The sequence below is a fragment of the Ambystoma mexicanum genome, chromosome 12 (assembly GCF_040938575.1).
Source record: "Ambystoma mexicanum isolate Mex_15411 chromosome 12, UKY_AmexF1_1, whole genome shotgun sequence".
NCBI lineage: Eukaryota > Metazoa > Chordata > Amphibia > Caudata > Ambystomatidae > Ambystoma > Ambystoma mexicanum.
The window spans coordinates 714,587,558-714,609,982 of NC_090936.1; the positions used below are offsets into that span (position 1 = coordinate 714,587,558).

General features: G+C 41.5%; 1 protein-coding gene and 1 pseudogene across 5 annotated transcripts in view; both read right to left on the reverse strand.

Moving 5' to 3' along the window:
* The window catches only part of TAFA5 (TAFA chemokine like family member 5), a 957,566-nt gene that overhangs the window by 928,408 nt on the left and 6,733 nt on the right, over positions 1-22,425 (reverse strand). The gene's annotated exons all lie outside the window — the stretch shown is intronic.
* Positions 4,891-5,662, reverse strand: LOC138513142 (complex I assembly factor ACAD9, mitochondrial pseudogene; annotated as a pseudogene).

The following is a 22,425-nucleotide window of genomic DNA, read 5'->3' on the forward strand; positions in this document are numbered from 1 at the left end:
GCCATCCAGGAGACAGCAGTACTATACCTATACCCTCACCTGCAGAAGAGTGGATCACTCATGAAAAGTCTAAACAATAGACCTTAGACTGTTATCACTTACAGTTTTGATATGTTGGAATGAGACAGGCAGAGACATACCAGAGCCTCACAATATTTGTGTACACATATTATCTAATATCTAGGCACATACATCTGCACTAACGTCCCTAATTTCCATCTGGAAAACTGTGCCTGTAATTAAGGGATGTGTCTTGGAGATTGTGACTGTCACTTAACTACAAAGATTAGGAGAATAATGGAACAAACACATCAAGTAAAGAATATTAATGTGCTACAATGGCTACATTTGTTTAATTCATCTTAATCTGGTCCAACATTCCTTCCTCCCTTTCCTGACAAATTAGACTAGACAGATGCGACAGACCTCTCTCTTCGGCCGGCGCCTTTCTCTGGAACAGCTTTCATGACTCTCTGAAATTTGAGCAGAACCATCTCCAGTTCCGGAAGCAGCTCAAGACTTTCCTCTTTGTTTCTGCCTTCTATCTTCCACTTCCCTGCTGATCTCCTGCCCGTTACTGCACTGGTAACGGGCAGGAGATCAGCAGGCTACCCTCTGCACCACGCACCCAGGCCCCTCCCCTCCCAGTTGCACTGCCTCCTGGCAACCCTGTACATGGAGCTGTATCTGCCACCCTACAGTTCCCCTACTTGCACTTATCTAACACTTGTTGTCTACACTTAACCCCTGCACTGACACCTGTTGGCGGCACTCTCTTTTCTATGCCTTTATCCTGTCTCGCACTTATCCTCCTCCGTTCCCCCTTGCACTTTTTCCCCTTCCCGCTCCACTGCACTTGCACGATCTTAATGTCACTTGGCCTAGTAAGATTGCTGTTCTGTCCTCCCTTGTTCCCCTCCCTTGCCTCATAGCGCCTTGAAACACTTGTGTATAGGCACGCTATAAATAAAATATCATAAACTAACTCTAAGATGCATGAAAACATAACTGCTTTGTTCTTTATATCTTACTATCAAAATGTACCTGTGCTTAGCACAGTTTCTGTAGACGGACATGACAACACTCACATAAATTGTTGAAAATCAATAATCCTGTAGGTTGCTGTTCCGAGTCGCTTCTTGCTTGAAGTGCTTTGCACTCTGAAGTAAACTTCACTGAGAATGGGTGCTTGTGGCTGGCTTGCATACCATGCAGCATATGTGGAGAGGAGGCGGGAATTGGCGTGCTGCAGCATAGTGGGAACTTCTGTGCTGTTGGGTGTCTTGACCCACGTTTGAACTATTATGCTGCAACATTTGGTGCTGTGGGCTTAGAAAATCCAAGATGGCGGAAAAGCCCACATTTGCGCCAGAATCCAGGAGAACCGCGCAGTCTTGCGCACACCAAAATGGTCCCCTGACCTGCCACCCACCAGTGCATAGAAAGATGGTTCTGTTCAAAATCTGTTTTTATTAATATCAAAAATTGCTAAAATCATGGGCCCGAAACCACCAAACAAAAATCCAACTATGGTTGAGTGTTTTACTTTACCCTACTGCAGATCCACATCAATGCCATGTCAAGCAAGGATCATATACTATCAAGTAAAATCCTTTCTTTTTGAAATGTATTAATTCAAGACAGCGGTCACAAATAGGTGCAGTACCGGCATTGGACACTGACCGGCGCTGGCGCTCTATAAATCCTGACAGGAGAGCTATCTTGCAGAACTTTGCAGTGAACAGAAGGGGGTCTTATGCAATTAAAAGTTCAAAAGACTTGCTTTTCCTGAGAACCATTAACACCTCAGAGACACACACAACAGCCCAGGATATCACATGGCCCTGTTGATTGAGAGGGAGGAGTTTCTCCTGCAGCCTGCAGGACACAACACAATAGACCCTTTCAATTGAATAGAAATGCAGATTAGGGTGTAGCTGGCAGGGTGTAGCTGGCAACAGCTGCCCTGCCAAGAAGAAGAGGCCTGTGATCTCTGACTCACCAAGCTTCTGGGGGCGGGCCAGACTGGATTGTGGATTCATATTGCAGCAAATATATGTTTATGTTAAATGCTTCTAAAATCTTGTATTAAACTCACAGAAATGTACAATTTGGGGGTCCTTAATATGGAAAATGCCCTCACGATCTGAGACCAAACTCCACTTTGTGCGGTGTTCTGGGACTGAACCCCGCTATTTATTAATATTGCAGACACTGTGTTTAGGATAGAGACATAGTAATTTCCAGTAATATGCTCAGGGAAGGGGTGCAGGTCTGTGTAAATTTTGAGGAAAAACCAATATGGCTAAAGTCACTAAAAAGCACAAAATGTTGTCATTTCTTAACCCAAGCACTTAGAAAGATCAGAGTTGGGCAAGAATGTACCTTAATTCATCTGCAATGTGTACATGTAGTTTCAACAAACTGTGTATCTGGGAAATATGGGTTTTGGGTAAAATTTATTTTTCTAAGTAAATGCAAAGGGGGGTGTTCTTTCTGTATGCCATAAAATTAATGCCTGATGACACTCCATTCCTTCCCCCAATCAAGGGAGAGAGGAGGACTTGGCCAATGATAAGTTGTGAGGGGCAGGCTTAGTTATGCCCACACACACACCCACTTTCAGAACACATAAAAAGACACTGCTTGGACAGGCAAAAGATTCATTTTCCATTTTCTTGTGGAGCATTTTGCCGGACCACACAACATCTAGAAGGAACATCCAGAACTTAAACTGCAGATAGACTACAGAACTTAAAGCAAAGGCCTAACCCACAAGCTGAAAACTCTTCTCAGCAGGCCTTCAGAATCCAGAAATCCAACCAAACTATTCTGCTGCCGGGCAAGCTGTTGGATTCTTTGCCAAGAACTTTTGCCAGAACCGGTAGCAGACCCAGAAAGCAGTGCTGTATCCAGAATCCACTTGATCCAGACCAGCAGAACCACAGACCAGACTGCTGTGAAGTGCCGACAGCAGAACCACAGACCAGACCGGAATCAGAGATCAAGAACCAGAGAACCAGTACCAGAAACCGCCCGGAGTCCAGTCCAAACCTGCTGACCAGACCCTGATGGCCTATTTCAAATTCATAGTGCGAGTACTCAGCCCGAACTGTGCAAAACCCATCTCTTAGTTTAAAATAATCTAATTCAAACTATTTTAACCTATTTAGAACTGCATCATAAGAAATCGTGTGTCCATTCTGCAAAACTGTCATCCGTCATTCTGAGCTTTACTTTTATTTTGAGAATCTACCTCCATTAAATCGTCTGTATCTTTTGAACCGCGTGTGCTAGGAACGTGGTTTAACTTTCATCTTAAAGCTAAGATTCTACGCTTTCCACACTCCTTATAGTTCCTCCATAATTGCGATCGAAGCACTCGGAAAAAAGTGCCGCGATTCCCAGTTTGCACAATTTCAACCATGTGTAAAAATATCTGTCTTTTGCTTCCATTACTGAATCCCTTTTTCAACCTGATAACCATCCCTGAATCATTGGTAGGGCTGACCTGAACTGATTTAAAGTATCTCTCACTCACTCTGAACCTCTAGAGGGAATTAAAAGCATTTTCAGCATATTTTAACTTCATTGCCACCACATTTAAAAGGATCTTGCCTGCTTTAAAATAATACCTGTTTTCCTCTAAGCTCGCTGGGGGGGAACTGAAATTTGTATTGCATTGTGTATTCCTGAGAATTGTGTGCTCTTCTTCCATCTCCTTATCTTGCATAGGGGGGAGGGAATTGTCAAAGAAAAAGTGATCATATTATCTTTTGTTGAAATCATATCAAGTTTATTTCTGTGCTGCATTCTTCCCTCATTGCTTTTCCTTGAAAACAAAGTATTTTCTGCTACCTTATCCTACCTATACTAACTCCCCATTCATTGTAAAGAAGTGTGCTAGTGTCAGATTATCTATTGTTGATCAACATTATATTCATAAGGGCGCTATCAAATATTAATTTATTATAAACGTGTGATATATATATATATATTGTTTAATTTTTCCAATAAATATTTTAAATTGCAAAACAAACCTACTTCTTGGCTCAGTGAGATCAGGGGGATTCATAGAGAGGGGTGTTATACAAGGGTTAATCATCCAGGGTATAACTTGCTATAAAGATATATAAATAAGGGCTTCCCTTGAGCAATCCCAGACAAGGCACTGACTTAGTGGGAGTGCTTGATTGGAGTCACTTAACAGTGTGCTCTCCCCACTTGTCAACTCACCCTGGCATGGTGCAGTGTATTGCGGTGCAAATATCTAACAATTGATGCACCCTAGGGCCTTGAAACATGGTTTTCAAGGTCCATATCACTTGAGTTTTGTTCCTCGCATTGAGACACTTTAAATGAGCTTTGTCCTTCTACGACCACATTGATGTTTTGCTGATTTGATGCAACAGTGCCATCTGTGAATGGGCTGAAATATGGGGAAAGAGTGCGGTGTGCAAATGTCATGTGGCCAGTGATGTCTAGAGGGTCCTAATAGGTAACTATGCAAAATGTGGTGTAGTTTGGAGGCAAGGTGTGGAATTATATAAGGAACAGACTAACAGATTTTTTTTATTTATTTTTGCATTATTTCTTTTATGTCAAAATCTTGTTTTGCAGTAATCCAGTCTACCCACTTTGTGAGAAAATGTTAATATTGGCAGTGCAAGTTTTGTTTAAAAAAAAAAAAAATCAAGAACTAGAGTGTTGGTCATTGTGCAATCAGGTATTACCAAATCGGTGGTTTTACGGTAATTCTTAAAAACTCATCTGTTGCCATTGTTTTAACTGATTTATATTAATCTGGTGTGGCAGTTCTGGTGCTACAGTAATCGCACTTCTGGTACAGTGCATGTGCAGAAAATGTGTGGCTCTTCAAGTCCTTATTCTTTAGAATGTCCTATACAATATGTGGGATCAAATATAGGCTCTCCTTTCCAGTATCTGCTTAGCAAATTTCCTAACATTGTCCTCTGTATTTGCAGGAGAATTGTTTTCTAACTGGACCATCAGGTCTTGAATAAGGTCTCTGAACTATACATATTTGCAAGCAGCACCTCACTGTCATGGTTGCGGAGACCAATACTGTTGGAACAGCTTGCCCGAGATAGAACAGCTGTCATTGAATACAGGTTAATATCAATATCAGCTACTCTTTTCAGAGCATCTGTTCATAGACTACAGTCTTTCCAAACTTGTACAACAAACGTTCAATTGCAGTGCCGAAATTGTAAATATTCCCTTTGGGCATCTTGGCACTCTCCTCTAGGCAGGGATGGACCACACTGTCTTAACCCGTCAATCCACAATCAACCTTTCTTCCCATGATATCACAAAGCTTCTTGGCTACCATTCCCAATACAACTCCAATATTGCCCTTTTTTTCTTTTCCCATTTCCATTCTTTCCAGCATACTACATTCCTGTCAAATCAACATACATTCAAAGAATTCCATTTGTTTCCTCAAAGATCAAAACAATTCTGCTATCCCGAAGGAAGCGCTTATATGGATAATCTTTCATGTATGCCAATCCGTCCAAAATGTGTAATGTGTCGCACAGACCCAAGCACCTTCAGAGCTGAACATCGTAATCATTGCAGCACCAATAGAGCAGTCTGGCAACCCAGGTCTGCCCAACATCCCAGCAGTGAGGTGTGCCATGCTTGGTCCATTAAAGCAAATATTACCTGAATTAATTGAAATTCAGAATTTCTTATTGAATTGTTTTCTATCCGTTTCTGATATATATATATATATATATATACACACACACACACACACACACACACACACATACACACAATAATACAGATAGTGCCTGTGAATTAATATCGAGTAATAAAATGAATTAGCTTTTCCTTTATCCAACCTTTCAGAGACAATGGAAGGCTGCAGGGCAATCAATACAATATGCCACATTTACTGAAACAACATATTTTGTATTTCATTTATTTATTTTAATACAGTTTGTTACAAACTTTTTTAAATGTGATGTATAATAGGAAGAGCCAAAATGGCTCAATGGTGAAAAGTCAATAGGTCCTTTTTGATACTAATGGTCGAGAGGTGAGGGAAGATATTCAGGTCCTTCAACACTTGGCCAATGGAGCTGTTAACCGAGGCGGTGTTAAGAGTCCTCTTAAGTGCCACTAAACAATTGGAAGGGTCTTATGTGGAGCATACACAAGATTGTGATACATAATCCGTTTCTTTCCTCTTCTTTATCTCCATCCTTCACACTTGAGTTTTAAATGAGCAATCGTTTATGCTTTGTGCTTTTAGCAGCGGCATGTTTATTTCGTCCAAGAAAAATGTCAGAGCAAAGACTAGCTTTTTTTCTTCCCCGTCTAACATTCGCTTCCACCAGTCATCTCCACTCATTGTTGTGTAACGACATTTAGATTGCTACCATTAAGTAATTTGAATAACTCCTTGGTAGACATCTATAACAGGTGAATCTGCAGCTTAGCTTGCTTAAGCATCCTTTGTGTTCCTCTACCAGTGTGAAAATGTGCACAGCATATTTAGAGTTCATTTATATTTGGTGACCACCTTTAAAGTCGTTCATTTCATCAGACTGAAGTACGGTTTAAAGTGCTCCTTCATTTGATGAAACCCAAACTATAACATAATGGGCCTCATTACGAGTTTGGAGGTAGCCATGGTGCTATTAGCACCATGTCTGCCTCCAAAATCGGGGCAGGATCCGGGTTCTGTGAATGAGTAATTACGGGGTCATTCCAACCTTGGAGGACCCGGTAATTACTCATTCACAAAACCAATCCCCATTCCCATTTGAGCCCCCATAGGGCTCAATGGAAATGGGGATGGAGCTAATAACGGGCCCATTAATGACAGGCCCTTTATTAGCTCCTTGGTCCCCATGCGGGACCCGCATAGGACGTCTGGTCTGACCAGACGTTCTGTGCGGGTCCCGCAAGGGAACCTCGTAATAGGGCGGAATGGGTTTAGCAGAAATGGCACCATTACCGGTGCCGGTAAAACCCATTCTGCAAACCTCGTAATGAGGCCCAATGTCTTTTTGTATATGATTTGTAATTTGTAGATAATAGGTGTTATGATCGATCGATCAAGGCATTGATCCAAAAGTACAAATGGCTGAGTCAACAATATCTGGATAGAAACGTGTAAACTGCAATTCGAATGGAGATCTCAGCAATTAATATTTAATTCACAGGGAACTTTGAGTGACCAAGCAACAGAAGATGTGCTGTATTAGACGCTGATATTGCCACCACGTGAAGTGACCATAGCTCCACATTTCCTCAAACAGTGTTTATTGTATAATTAGCATTTGAATTAGAGTCATATCCAAACCAATAGATTGCTGCTTCTCCTTCATTAAACAAAGAGTTTTGAGGAATTCAAAAGGAAAAGGAGACAGCACAATGATAGTGAAATGATCACCACAGTGATTATTGTGTTGTAAGGTACCCAAATGGTCTGCTACTCTACTTCACTTTTCTAATACAAAAAAAGGTATTTGTAATTATTTCAATTAACACACTGATACATTTCATAGAGAATACATACGATTTCCGATCAGCAGATAAGGATGTGTTTGAAATGATATAACAATGATTTTAAAAAAAATAGACCAATGTTTTGCAGCTTCCATTAATTTGACACTTAATAGTGCCAGTTTAGCTCTCCCTCTGCCTCTGCCTCTACCTCTGGACAAGTGTTACATTGTCCAGTTCATGTTTGCTAGAGCCAACCCAGATGTTGCTGACAGCAGTGCCACCAGTGGGGAAAAACCCAGATATTCTAATCAAGGACTGGGCTGCATAGACAAATGTTCTGTTTGGTTTTGTATGTTCTATTATGTGTTAATTGTTATTGCGTGTACAATCAACAACCAGCATATAAAATTAAACATTGTCTTGGTGCTCACAGAAGAAACTGATCAATAGGAGCGCAAACCATTCCAAGAAAGCAGTTTGTTTGCCTCTCAAATTGAGAGGCAAACAATCTATTAATATAACAAAATGATGTAATGTTACTAGCATTGCAAACTGGCACTTTGCATAATTGTTCACTGCTAATTTCTAAGTATCATTTGTTGTCGTTGTATGCATGCTGCACTTGTCTTTTTAAGCAAGGCACACTATGAAAACCAAGAATAACCACTTACATTATTTTCTGATACAAGGTTGCAGTTCAAAAATGGACCTATGAGTGCTAATATTTTACTGTTCAAAATACCTCTGAGAGAAATGGGACAAATTGCACAAATTAGGTTTCCTGGATGCCTTCTATGGAATCAAAGATCATGAAAGCAATTTAACAATGACCACAGATGTTTAATATTTCACAAATATGTCTGTGAAGAAAGTATTGTATGCTGGAAGCACTAAGTAGGTAAAGCACACAGGGCTTCCATTCATTTCATTCTCACACTGACTATTAATATTAAATTGTTTGTAACCATATGCCATATATACTCATTCAGGAGGCATTGGGATTAAATGGCTTTAATATCTGTTAGTCCATTGGAGGAGAGAGTGCCCCCATTGAGCCAACATTTTAGAAGAGGATGTGTGAACATGGCGAGTCCCCTGTGCGTAGACATCTTTAGAAAATGATTTAAGATGCACAAATAACATTGGTCTACAGAGAATCCAAGGAATCCTGTTGCATTCCAGGTGGCATTGGAAAAGATGGCTGCAATCTAGCCTTACTAATGTTCAACACCTTTAGAATGCAAAACAGGATGTGATTGTTCACCGATTTTTAAGTATTTAAAGTTTCAGAGTTTCCCATGGAGAATGTGTTAACTTATGTGCAACTCACAATCATGGCTTGAAGTTCTGTTTGATAGGGATATTTCAGGAAGGAGCACAATTTCTGAATACTAGAGACTTTTTTTTCTGGAGAACGGTAATATTTGCCAAGAAAAGGCCTGTGTGAGGTTGACTAAAAGCTCTTGTGAGAAGATATCAAAGATTTTGGAGAAGAGTATGTTTTTGATGTCAGCTCGAGTTTATTACTGAAAATCCAACATAAGGTTCTTTATTCTATGTATACTCTATAGTATAATACCGAATTGTATCCTGCTCAATCAACTTGCTGCTCTAGATGTTGGCTGCCTTAGGCAGACCACCTTCTCCTTCATTAAATGTCCACAGCTCTGAGGGATTTGGAATGATGTGGCCAGCTGCATGTGTATAATTCTGAATATTAATGTAAAATTGACAACTTGCGAGTTTTTGGGAGAATACCACATGATGCATAGGTTCTTTGGGGTGGCTTGCTGTGGTTGCCTAAGGTTGTAGTCAAGGCAAGACATAATTGCATGGGTTAGAAAATAAATACTTGATTTTCTATTCCTATTCTGATACAACATTCTGTGGTATGGTATGGTTGATGCATTACATTAAACCATTTTGAAGCATTTTACTCGATTTATTGGCTTTATATGCACAGGTATATATATATTCTATATTGAGTATTATTTACTGTTTTTTTTGTGTCTTCTTTCTTGATGACTGCATTTGCCAACTTGTCTACACAAGAATAAAAATTAAAAAAATTAAAGCAACCTCGCTTGGCACCTGGCTATTCAAATATTGCATATCTATCTGTAACACTCATTAGAAAATTCGTGTTGCTATTCTTTATGCATATATTTGTGATTATCAATAACTTTCAAAATGAAAAAATAACATCCTTGGAGATTTTGCGATGTAAGACTGTGCTTTATTGAAATCACAGAAGTGTTGCACCAATGCAATTGGACACAGGACAAACATTGCCCTGCAGCAAAAGATACTAACGCCATACACTTTTGCACTAGGGCGATGTTTGCCCTAGGCCTTTGTCTTGATTCAGAAATGTGTTGAAAAAATATGTTTTGGGGAATGTTTGCCCTACTGCGAATTGACTTGGACCTGTGCAACATTCCTGTAATGATACACATGGGGGTTTTCAAAGGTAACGTAGTCACAATAAGTCAAGTGATGGCCATTTTCCACCCATTGTACACAAATCTTTCTGATCACCATTCAACAATGTATCTTTAGGAACTGAAAAATTGGTGTGGGTAAATTAGTGGAATACATACCTTTCTATATTGGATAATGAAGATCACCTTCTAAGCGGATCCCCTATTTGCTAAGTTCCCCAATGTTATGGAGTCAAATCCCTGAATGATTGACAAGCAATGATCAACTTATTAATTACAGGTCAGTAGGAGCACAATGGGTACGTGAGAGAGTCAGTCATGGTGGGAGATTTGTAATAGTGGTACAGCAAGTCACAGTGTAGGACTAGCATGGTTTAAATCTGCAATGTGCCACACGAATGTCACTTCTAGCTGGCAAAACAGGTTCCATTTGCCCTGGCATGTTATAACAGCATTTCCACTGGAGCCCTTTTCCGGTTGTACAAGCCATGGAGTTCTCTTTACTGAACGAGATCGGTACACTGAGTATCGAGAGGCTTAGGTGAAATTTGTGGCCGTCGGAAAGGATACACACACTTTCAATGAAAACCAACCCAGTGTGCAGTTACAGAAAGGGTAATCTCGTTACGAAACGGTCCATATTTCCCTGAAGCAATGTGTTACTCTCTCCACCAATCGTTTGTAAGAGAGAGCGCGTGTCCAGTGATGTCGCAAAAGCAAGCATGTGCCCCTGAAATGCCCCTGAAATGCCCCACACCAGGAAGTCCAGCTAATTACTTGCACCTGCTGCGGAGTTGCTGCATTTTATCACTGGCGTGTATATCTGTGGAATATAATGCAGTGCTCGCAGAAACAATGTGATGAGTTAATGCGCGCGCCCTAAACATGCATCAGAATGTGTCCCAATATTAGGGAGTTTACATATATTCCCCATGCATTGTTGTTATTCTGATCACTTTATCTTGGATATGATATTATTCTGCTCGTGGCATACCGTTTCACTAAAGAATCCTTTGCATTACAAACGGAAATGCATGAAAATAGTATTGTGCATCTCTATGAACACTTCAAATAATACTGTAATGTTTCACGCTGTATATTTGGGGACATATAGGGAATGCAAGCACTCTGCCACCGCCCCCCTGGTATGGTATTGTTTATTTATAAAGCGCCCATACACAGGCAAGTGTTTCAAAGCGCTCCCTCCCAATATATGTTGCGTTCTAAGACCCACGCGTTGCAGGTTGTTCGAGAATAAACAAAATCCAATAGTCAGTAAAAACGTTAAAACAAAATATTTTTTCATTGCCATAACGAAAGGCGACATCTGTGCATTGAGCAACTATGCCAAGTCCACATATCACTTGATCTGTGCCAGATGATATTCAGTGGCAGCGTAATTTACATTAAAATCATTATGCGCACTTTGATAAAAGCGTACTTATCCTGCCCTGTTGAGCCAAGCGAATTACGGGGAAACAATCTCCACCACCTCATTTGCTAGTCCACATTCAGTGCAGGAAGCGGGGGGGGGACATTCAATGCAGGAAGCAGGGGGAGGGAGGGAGTGGGCGAAACACTTTTTCCTATTTCAAAATGAATGATCTTGAAAAGGAATTGGTGCATTTCTTCTCTCACTGGTTGAGCAGACCGTATCCATGGATACTACCTTCCTTAGTGTGATTTGCAGTACAGTTATTTTTACCACAAGAAATCTAATAAGTTAACTGATAATAATAGTTTGGTCTTATCAACAGCTCCTCCACGCTGCAGTGGTCTTTACCGGGACCTCCTTCGCGGGCTTAGGGATTTCTCCAATGAATCAGCAAGTTTGACAAGACAAGACCCCGAACTTTGATTCATCTCCTGGTAGAATATATCTCCCCTTGCCATCAAGAGCTACCATGGAAACATGTCCTTGTAATGGGGTTCTAGAATTACACTGTAAACCTATGAACCGATCACCAGGATTGTTGTGCCATTCCACACAGGAATGTCTTAACTGTTATAAGGGTACAGAAGTACGAGTTTGACACAGTTGTGGCACGTTTGTTGGCAAAGACTTTTATTTATATATAAAAGGAAAACCTATCTGGCCGTATATCTAGGAGGGGTTGCCCTACCTCAGCAAAAAGACTAATGACTGTCAGTATGTCCAGTAAAGGGAAATGGCCACCGTCAAAACCGATTTCCGTCCCTTACACTCTAGATTAACTAAGGAAAAACGGGATGCCTTCTTGATCCAGAAGGAGGCCTCTCTCATTCTGGATGCTAATTCAAATTTCTTGATGAAAAAAAAACAATGAGTGATTCTTTAACTTTAACGTTATTCCTGTTGAATGTTCTTCCAAACGTATACAAAAAGACAGTTCCCAAGAATCAGGGGGACTCTTCCCCTATTCTGTTCTCCAGTTCAAAAATTTAGTACCAATCCTGGTTCACTATCCTGCTAGACTTGACTGTAGTTCTGATCATAAAAACACAATTTCCAAGTATCGGGGGAGTCTCTCCACATGTTCTTTCTCCAGCTTACAAATGCAGCATCTAGTCTGGTTCAATATCCTGGCAGACTTGACTGTAGATCTTAGCATTCCAGAAAATGTGTCTTCTTTTGGCAATGGGTCCTCAGCCCCTTATCCTTGGTTCTTAGACCTCTCTTTCTCTCCTATGGGGGCCCCAGACCCCTTTATGTTATCTTGAGACCTATTTGACTTACTCTGTGTCCCACTCTGTGTCTTGTGGGCCTTGCCAACTTCGTATAGGTCCCAGACCCTGGTGGGCTGCTCTTGTGGGGCTTCCCCAACTTTGTATGGGTCCCAGACCTCTCTCTTAGGTTTATCTCATGTTGTACCCAGGCCTGGTACACTAGCCTGACAGGCACTGGTTTTCATGTGGCTGTATCTTAGTTTTTCCCAAGTGCTGGTATGAGGGGTGTGGGATTCTTCAGCCTTGCCCAACTGTCTGGTTCATTCTCTTCTATCTCCCCCACCGGCTATGGTAACCCAAATACCTTTTGTGGCATTACGGTCTTCACGCAACTGCTTCTTCCTGCCGCAGGCTTTCTGCATGTCTTCCAGCGGTCTCTGCGTGTCCTCGCAGGGTTCCCAGATCTGGTCACTTTCTGCATGTGCTTCTCAGCCTGACCGCGCAGTCCATCTCCCGGTCTTCAATGGCCTTGAATTCTTCAGCCTGGATAACAGTGAACACAGCATGTGTGTTCAGCGAGGGTCCATTGATATGATATGGCATTTATAACGCACCTATATACAAGTGTTGCAAGGCACGTCAGGTGTTTCTGGTGTTTCCGGTGTTTCTGACCTGGCATGCGGAACAGCACCTGCCCTGAGGACCCGACAGATGCACTGGCACCATTCATGAATGGTGCTGGTGCATCCAGCCTCCCCATTCCCATTAAGTCCAATGGAAGTCAAATGGGAATGGGGAGTAATATTTTCCAGCGCCCGGAATTGCCCATTCCCGGGCACCGGAAAATTCATGACTCTGGCAGCAGCCGTGCCGGTATTCAACGGCACGGCTACTAACAGAGTCATAATGAGGCCCAGTGTATGTAAAGCTATTGCTAAGCGTTTGCAGAGGACACAGTCTGGAACAAGCTACAGAGTTGTTGCTGGTATGCTGTAGAAATCAAACCACTGACATGCTGAGAACAGACAGTGGAAATGTTTGCTACTATAACAGGAGATCACACTGGTATGCTGCTGGAACTGTACAACCACTATAGTATAGAAATTCTATAACAAATGCTTCAGAGATGATCTGGAAGATATGATGTAGAAGAGAAATAAAGGGTAACTGATATACCAGGCATTAAACTGTGAGGGGCACAGTGCTGATACATTGATAACAGTCAGAGGGAGATGATACAAGAGACAGAATCAAGACCAATAATAAGGGGAAAAGATAATATACATTGCGAAAGAAGGCATGGCTGAAGTGGCCGGGGAATTGCTAACCCAGCCTTTGCTAAAGCCTATGAGAAACATGGAAAACATTGGGATAACACAAATATGGTAAACTACATGGCATCGGGTGTACCCCAGTTAGTTAAAAGATTAAAACAAAGATAGTTATTTTGAGACAGTCGACCACATTTTGAAAACACTTCCTTTTAAGGACTGTGGTAAGAATTGCCAAAGATTTGCATAGAATTGAGACAAGTGTGAAAATGTTGCATTCTGGAAACTCGCATAGCAATTCCAAAATCATCACAAGATTCGAGACGAAAAATTATCCAAGTGTGAAAAACCTGCATTATGAGAACTGTAATAACAAATGTCATAAGAGACGAGAACAAGCTTTGAAACCTCTGCATACTTGAAACCTCAAAGTATAAAGAGTTGAACACATAATTGAATCAATTATGAAAATGCTTCATTCTGTGAACTGTACTAAGAATCACCAAAGCAACACATGGGTAGAAAGGGGAATTAAATCCCAAAGCATTACAATTTTTAAAACAAGGATGTAGAAAATAAAAACCTCAATGGATAAAAATTTGAATCTATTTTAGGATTAATGAAATACCATTAAAGTCCAGAAGAGCCTCAAGTATTTAACAAAATGTGAAATACAAACACAGCACTTCAGAGGGGTAGGTTCCTAAAATATAAACTATTCTGCAAGAGCAAAATATGAAGATGTAATGCAAACCACAGCTAATCTGCTGGCAACTTTGTGATCATGTTGAACTCAGTCTAATGGTGTCAGAATGTTAAATAACACAGATGGTTTGAAAATCAGATAAATTGAGAGAGGATAAATGCTGGGATTAAAGAAACAGCTAGAGGATAATTGAGGTAAAAGTTAGAAAATGATCAACTTTTATTTGAATAGGGCAAAATACGGTTATTGAAAATTGCAATTCTGACAATGACCAAAAGGAATAATACTGAAATCAGAGGTTGCTTCATTAAAACTGTATTCCAGTTTTAAACACACATTGTCCACAACTCACTCTACCACATATGGTGATAAAAGTGATATTTGAAGTGCCTAATAAATAGCTTAACTTCAGTCCACAGCCATTCAAAGGAAATTAATCAAGCTTTTGTTAGTGGAGATTCAAGTTCATTATCGCTTTGAGTAAACATTCTATCTCAACTATGCTTTGATTACTGCTGTCAGAGAGTGGCATCTTGTGGAGAGCCAGCAAGATGGATAATATTATCCAATTTCTCTGTTGGCAAATACCGGTAACAACAGATGCTAAAACTATGAACTCAACATGCTTTGTCTCACAGGCAAGTACTTTAACAAGTTGATACAACAAGTCCTAGAGGTGCCTGGGCTTAAACAACCTACCACATAAAAGAAATATCAGGGACAGCATGACAAGTACATGATTTGATAGCTTGTGCCCATGAATGTCCTAATATCTTAGCCACAGTGGTAGAGAGGTATACCCAAAATGATGACACATAATTCTTGTTAACATGAATTTTGTGAGGTTAGTTCATATTCCTAGTTGGCTGGAAATATGCTGGGGCAGTGCATTTCTCACTTTATGGTGGGCACTATGCAGCCAGTTTATCATGTTGATACACAGTGCTTATGCCTAAAAAAAGAAGCCCACTTAGAGAAGCATGCATTTGAGTAACCGAATACAACATATAACATTGAGTTCTGCACCTTAAATTAAGAGAAATCCTAAAATAGCTATGTTACAAAGAAAATCCCTAAGCAGCCCAACACCGTGGCTGATGGTACAAGTGAAATGATTTAACTTGAGCAGATCATAGTAGCAATACTAGTCTTCATCTAAAAGTAGATGTTACAACACAATTGGCCATGCCCGGAGGAGTTAATTGCCATCACTGCTGCATACCAATGTAAAACACAGGTGGAATCCCAGTGCTGTAATTCGTTTGATCAACAGGACTCGGGATGTGCCTAGCTAAAGGCATGGTTCCCAAACATCAATGGTAAAATCTTTAAATGGATAAACTCATGGGGTAACCTTTCCACCAGAAGAAAGATATGTTCCCCACAAAGGGGTTTTAGCCCTATAAGAACCTGTAATGTTATTTCAGACCCTTTGTGCCCATTCCCCTCACTATAAACACTGTACAAAAGGACCACATGTCACCAGCTTTTCTAGTGAAACACCGGAAAAGAGGTGGCCAGCGGGGGTTGGACTGGGAACAAACTTCAGCCCTGGAAATGTTCTGAAAGTTCCCAATATTGCAATGTGTGAGCAAGGGCAATCCCTGTCAGTAGGGTTGGAGGTTATCCCACAAGGACATTTGGAAATATGGGTCCAAATAGTAATGTGAAGCGATGGGAGGATTGGTTGGAGTGCCTAGGACAGAGGGCAAAAGGAGCTGGAAATCAGAGTATTCACAGAAAAGAGGCCCAGGGTATAGAGGCCTACCAGGAGATCTCCAGAGTTCCCTAAGAGTCTGTCCAGGACTGGTGCCCAGAGTGTCCAGGGTCCTGGTTGACTAGGAAAAGGGAGTCTCCCAGTTGCAATATGAATTCCCTAATGTCAGCAAAGAGGCTGGCTCCTGCTGAACTGAGGGACCCACTCACCTTATGAGAGCCAGTGCCAGAGAACAGAGCAAATGGCACATACTTCCCCAAAAGAGGGTGTGTGCTTCATGACCACTTATAGATTGGAGGCACTGTGAGAGTTGCAGACATCCAGAAGCAGGAACCTACAAATAAAAGGCACTGCTCCAATCAAAGACATGGGCTGCATACAGAGAGGCACAGAAATGATGAGAGGAGGAGGAACACTTAAGGGAAGAAGAGCAAGGAAAGACAATACACTAAAAAGAGATTTGGAGAAGACCAATTAGACAGGCCGCACCGAACAAGGTAGTATGCTGAAAATAAGAACTCAAGATCAGAAAGGAGGAATAGTGGAAAGTGGAAAAAAAGCATAGCGATAAATCCAAGAAAGTGTAAAGAGGGAGGACTTTGAATATTGAAAGGACAAGGAATGAAGATGAGATGCGTACTGTAAACACTGACTAAAAAACAAAACAGGGTTTACTTAGGGCAGTCCCAATAACTACTGAGTTGTCACCAACTTCTGTTACTTAGCTAAACTGGCAGACACAGCATCATACAACCAGCTTGTGAAACGTGTTGAAGACCAAAACATCCTGGACCCTCTATGAGCTGGTTTTAGACCTGGTCACTATACAGAATCAGTTCTTCTCTCCATCTGTGATGAGATGAAACATAGTAGAGAATGAAATAAGGCATATGCCCTTATACTTCTGCACTTTTCTGCAGCATGACTAGATGGACCTTAACATTCTCCACCAACACCCATTTGACTGCAATATTGGAGCTAGAGCCCTCAAATGGCTAATGTCCTTCCTCATTGATCGATCTCAATGCATCTACATTGTCCCTTTCCAATTAAAGGAAATTGCCCTTTTGGTGTACCTCAATTTGCCACACTCTTATCCCTGCTCTTCAATCTCTACTTCGTTTTCCCTACTGTCCTAATATCTTTTAATATCTATTGCTACAATTATGCAGATGATACACAAATCATCCTTATAATACAGAGCAATTCTTCCCCCTTGTTCAACATCTCAGAATGCATTTAAAAAAATCTAAACATGGATGGCAAATTGCCATCTCTTACCAAACCAAAAAAAAAAGAATTCTTACAGCTGGGAAAGCATTACTTAAACCCACTCTCCTAAAAGGAACAGAACTAGCTCGGGGGGATAGCTCAGGAGCAACACGCTTGCTGTGGAAGCAAGACGATGCGAAGCAACACAAGTTCGATCCCAGCATCCGTGCTTAGAAACCTCTGGTTGTTAAGCGCATTATAAATAAACAATTATTATTATAAGTATAACTAACCTTTCCAGCCCTAACCAATTCCCAGAGGTTAAAAACCTAGTACCGACTCTGGACCCCAACCGCTCGCTTGAACCTCGAATCAAGACAGTCACCAGACAAGCCTTCACTTACCCAAATGCCCTCAGAAAGATCCTCCCAATGTTAGCCTTTCCCCGAAAATGCATGGGTATTATGTAAATAGTAATCACCAGATTACACTATAGTAATATCCTTTACCTGCCATCCTCCAGAAAGTCCAGTGTGCCTATTTTATTTTATGCTGCACTCCTTATTCAACTCCTACCTGATTATATGTCTCTCCATTTTATCCAAACCATATGTATAGCAGGGTGCAAAATGTGCACTGGCCATTGACTAGTGATACTTGACTCTTGGCGAGTACTAAATTGTGTGCTGTGTGTATGTATAGAATCTAAGTGGCGAGTGACATTTTATGGCTGGCTAGTAGCTTACACCCTGAACTTTTACCCACCCCCCCGTATATAGGCAGCCTACTATTCTTTCTTTAATCAAATGTACTACTTGACCATAATGTTCACACTGTGTATTAATTACTTATAATACCCAACTTCTCCACCACATTAACGCCTATATGTCAACAGACATCTTTTACTGCTATTCCTGAACGATAATTCAGTCAATCAAAGGACTCATCTCCTCTAATGTAGCATTCATTACTCCTATTTTTTTAAACCTGAGGCCTATGTTTTCGGTTCGGGTGAGAATGCCTTTCCGTCTCGTCTTCCTGCGTGTCTGCATGTATTCCCTGAATACTTTTCAAAACATAAGCCAACACTTAGCACTGGGACATTTCTATCATGTGTGCTTGCCCCTCTCAAGCAACAAGTACCAAAAGCAGGGGAGAGTTTGGACATTACAATCGAGTATTAGACCCATCAGAATATCTGGAACTCGAGCACATTTCAAGGCCATCAAGCATCCGTAACTGCTCCTTACAAATTTCCTAAGGCATTCAAGTTATACCGAACCTCCCAAGATGAATTTCCAATTAAGTTTTGTCTCTCCTGTTGGTCTTGACACTCTAAAACCACTACGCTGGTGACGGGCAAAGTAGAACAACCAAATAATGTAACATAAAGAAGAGAGATGAACACCCTGCAGAAAGAAGGAAGAATAGAAACAAAAACAAAACGTCAGGGGGAAGAAGAGAGAAGAATTCCTGATGGGAGAAAAAGAGGGGAAAGGGAGACCGGCAGAATGCATTGGTTATAAATAACCTCCAAGAAGTGGGAGAAAAGAGCAGAATGAGGTTCAAGGCAGCACCACTGCAGTAGAATTGAGGAGAGTAGAAGGGAGGAGAGGTAGGAAGGTACTATGGTGTACCACAGTAAGTCTCGACAACTAAGTCTCAGCCTTCGATGTATTAAGGAGTTTGGGATGCCAGAGAGACCATAACAGAGGATGTGAAAATTAGAGAATTTCTGCAGAAAGAAGGCAATGGTGCTGGCAGATCCCCTCAGAGAGGACTACCAGGATGTTCCACGGAAAGAGGGCCCTGTCTGTCCAAAAAGGACTTAAGTCAGAAAACATTTCAGCACCACAAGTGCCATGCATCCAGAAAGCAAACCAAAATGAGAAGCCCTTGCCTGGCAGCCAGGATGAGAAACAGACAGATGAAATCCTGACCAGAAGTAGAAATCGCCCAAGGAGGGACTGTTCACACTTCAAACCTATGGAATATAAGTGAATCTTTTTAACAAAGCAAGGCGATCTCTGGGAAAGAGAAAAAGGCTGAAGGATTATGGTCCAACCTTACCTAAACCTTTAGCAGGAGCTCGGTGTCAGGACAGCCAGGTCCCCTGCGCAGCACGTCGTCTATGTTCAAGGTTAAGCCTGCAGCCTGGCACATGGTTTTGTCAGGGAACCAGACTCCATGGTTCCCAGGAATTGAGGAGAAATGGGTGGGTTGACAAAACCGAGTTGGTTGGTGGTGCTGGCAAGAGGGTTGGTACCCCTGTGTTGTTACTAGGTATTACACAATTCAGTGCATAGTTTTTGTATGTGCACGAATATTTATTGTTTCAAGTGCAGCATGACACCTGGGGTACAATGTACCAGGTTGGTGAACCGTAACAGTAGGAAAAACAGCCCCTAAACCTTTAGCCTTACATTATTTAATAAAGGCTTGTGAAACAATGTTTTTGAAATGTGTCCAATGATGCCTCTGCTCGTGGCAATCCTAAATCATTTAAATGTTTTTTTTAAGATAGAATGTTGTACAGAAAATCGTATATGGAACATAAGAAAAGCCAGAATCCACTCTGGCACTTATGGAATCACAATAAAATCTGTGAGAAGCTTGGATATCGAACACAACCTATTAGGGAGCAGTGTAAATGAAATGGTAATTGCATGCAGGGGACTACAAATGCTTGCACATGTGTTGCTGTTCCCCTGCATGCAATTTTCAACACTCTCGAAGTGGAGTGTGAAAGTAAACAGTAACGCAAGGCAAAATGGCCTTTACGCTTTACTGTTACTAAAACCCTACAAATATGCTCTACTGGCAGCTTTTCTATAATGGATTCCTACTGAATCCACCTGCTCACTCACAGGTGCCAATGAGAGGAGTATTCCAATGGATTCCATATGTGTATGCATAGAATGTGCTGCTCTACTAAGATGGAGCAGGAAAGCAAATCGAAGATGCTAACTCTGCTTTGCTGCCTTCCCACACCCAAGGACACCTGTAAAATGAAGTGGAGCATGATAGGGAAAACGTGAACTGCTTTTACGCTTTCCTTTTATGCACCATTTCATGTAGAAAATGACCTCCATAGTTACCATACTCAGAACCTCAATAGAGTAGTGGGTGCTTAAGGTAGACAGAATTCCAAAAGACAAGAGTGTCAAGCGGTGAAAAAAACATGAGCCTCTCATACAAAATCCACTTGTCCATAGGACTGCTGGGGGAATAGTCCACCTGCATTAAAAATGCACTTGTGCCCAACGATGCTCTGGTGTTCTCCTCCCACAAAAATCATGTCTGCCTATTATTGCATTGGCATACGCCCCCCACAAGTAAATGTGTGCCTTACCCTGCTTTGGTGTACCCTCTCCTCCATCTATAAATGTCATGACTACATAAGACTCAATTGGTATATTCCCACACTTACAAAATGCATGCGTGCCAAACACTGCATTGGCGTACTTCTGGATCTACCGAATGCACACCATTCATGTAAGGCCAACAATGCTTTTTTTATACTCGCAATTCACATGTGCCAAGGATCGACTTCATGTACTCCCCCGCCTACAACATTCCTGTGTGTTTAACACTGCTTTTGCATACTGCCACACCTACAAAATTCATATCAGCACTGGACTGTTTAGTTATACTCCCACACCTACACAATTCTTCAGTACACAACACTGCTTTAGCATACGGCCACCCCAACAAAATTCACAAGCACCTAGCACGGCCTTGGTGTTCACACCCACCTACACAATTCAAAAGCACCACACTCGCAGCTTTGCCCTCTTTCTGGTTTGGTGTGTTGCCCCTCCCGTCACCCAAAAATCATTTACCCTCAAGCTCTCTCAAAATTCTAACCTAATTCCCTAACTCGGCCTAGGCCTTCTTATCGATCCAACACTACTCCAACCTACATAAAGACTATTTGTATCTACCCTTGGATCTTAAATACAGAAGTTCCCATCCCCAACTATCCAGAGGCAGAGCTCCATAGCATTACCCCTACACGTACAATGCCAATCCCCGAGTGTCCCAACTAGTTTAAATTTCTAACGTCTATCAGTGTTGATAAAAAAAGAGAAGCTGGGGTTAAAAAAAAAAATTAAAAATAAAGGTATGTCCTAAACTACAAGCTAGGAATAAAAAGCCACTTGCCCCCTCAGTTCTCTACGTAGGCAAAACACACCATGTCCTACTATCCAAGAGTCAATTAACACTGGCTAGTGGAAAGTGACAACTTTGAGTCCTGGTGGGAGTGCAATGCCCAGTCAAAAGAAACCCAGAACAAGCAGACAATGGCCTGATTCTAAGAATCTGCTGCTCGCTGGGATTGCCAGGCCCCCTCTCATGGGCACATCCCTAATGGTTAAGGCCGCAAAGCAGCTGCACTCACACCAGCTGCCTATAATCAAGAATGTGGATTCAAAAGAAGCCCAAAGGAAGCATACTTTCAGGCTTGTTAAGCCCAACGAGCGACTTCAAAGAATGTGAGCCCAATGTCACTAACTCGCCAACCTTGGCGCCTTGAAACTCTTGCGTGTGGGCGCCATACATATGTCCAGTAAGTAAAATAAAAACCTTTGCATTGGCTTGAAGTCGAAGCTGGTAGAATCACACTTCCCGGAAAACCCCAGTAGTTTCTGCCAAGTTGAACGCCTGGCGTTTTTAAGGGCTTGGGGTTCCCACAAACCATCCCTCGTATGCTTATTAAACACTGAGCAGCATGCCAGCGCTTGCTGGGTGCCATCACATCGCATCCCAGGTTACTTTCATGAAAGATCTTGTAGAAACATTGGTAAGTGATGCAGGCAATGAGCACTTCATATTTGATTTTTCTTATCAATGCAGTCATAAGATAAGCCTGTTGTTTTGGTGGCAGAGGGATTTAGAAGCTGACTGCATCTTCCACCTGGAGAACCAGAGCTTAATACTTTCATC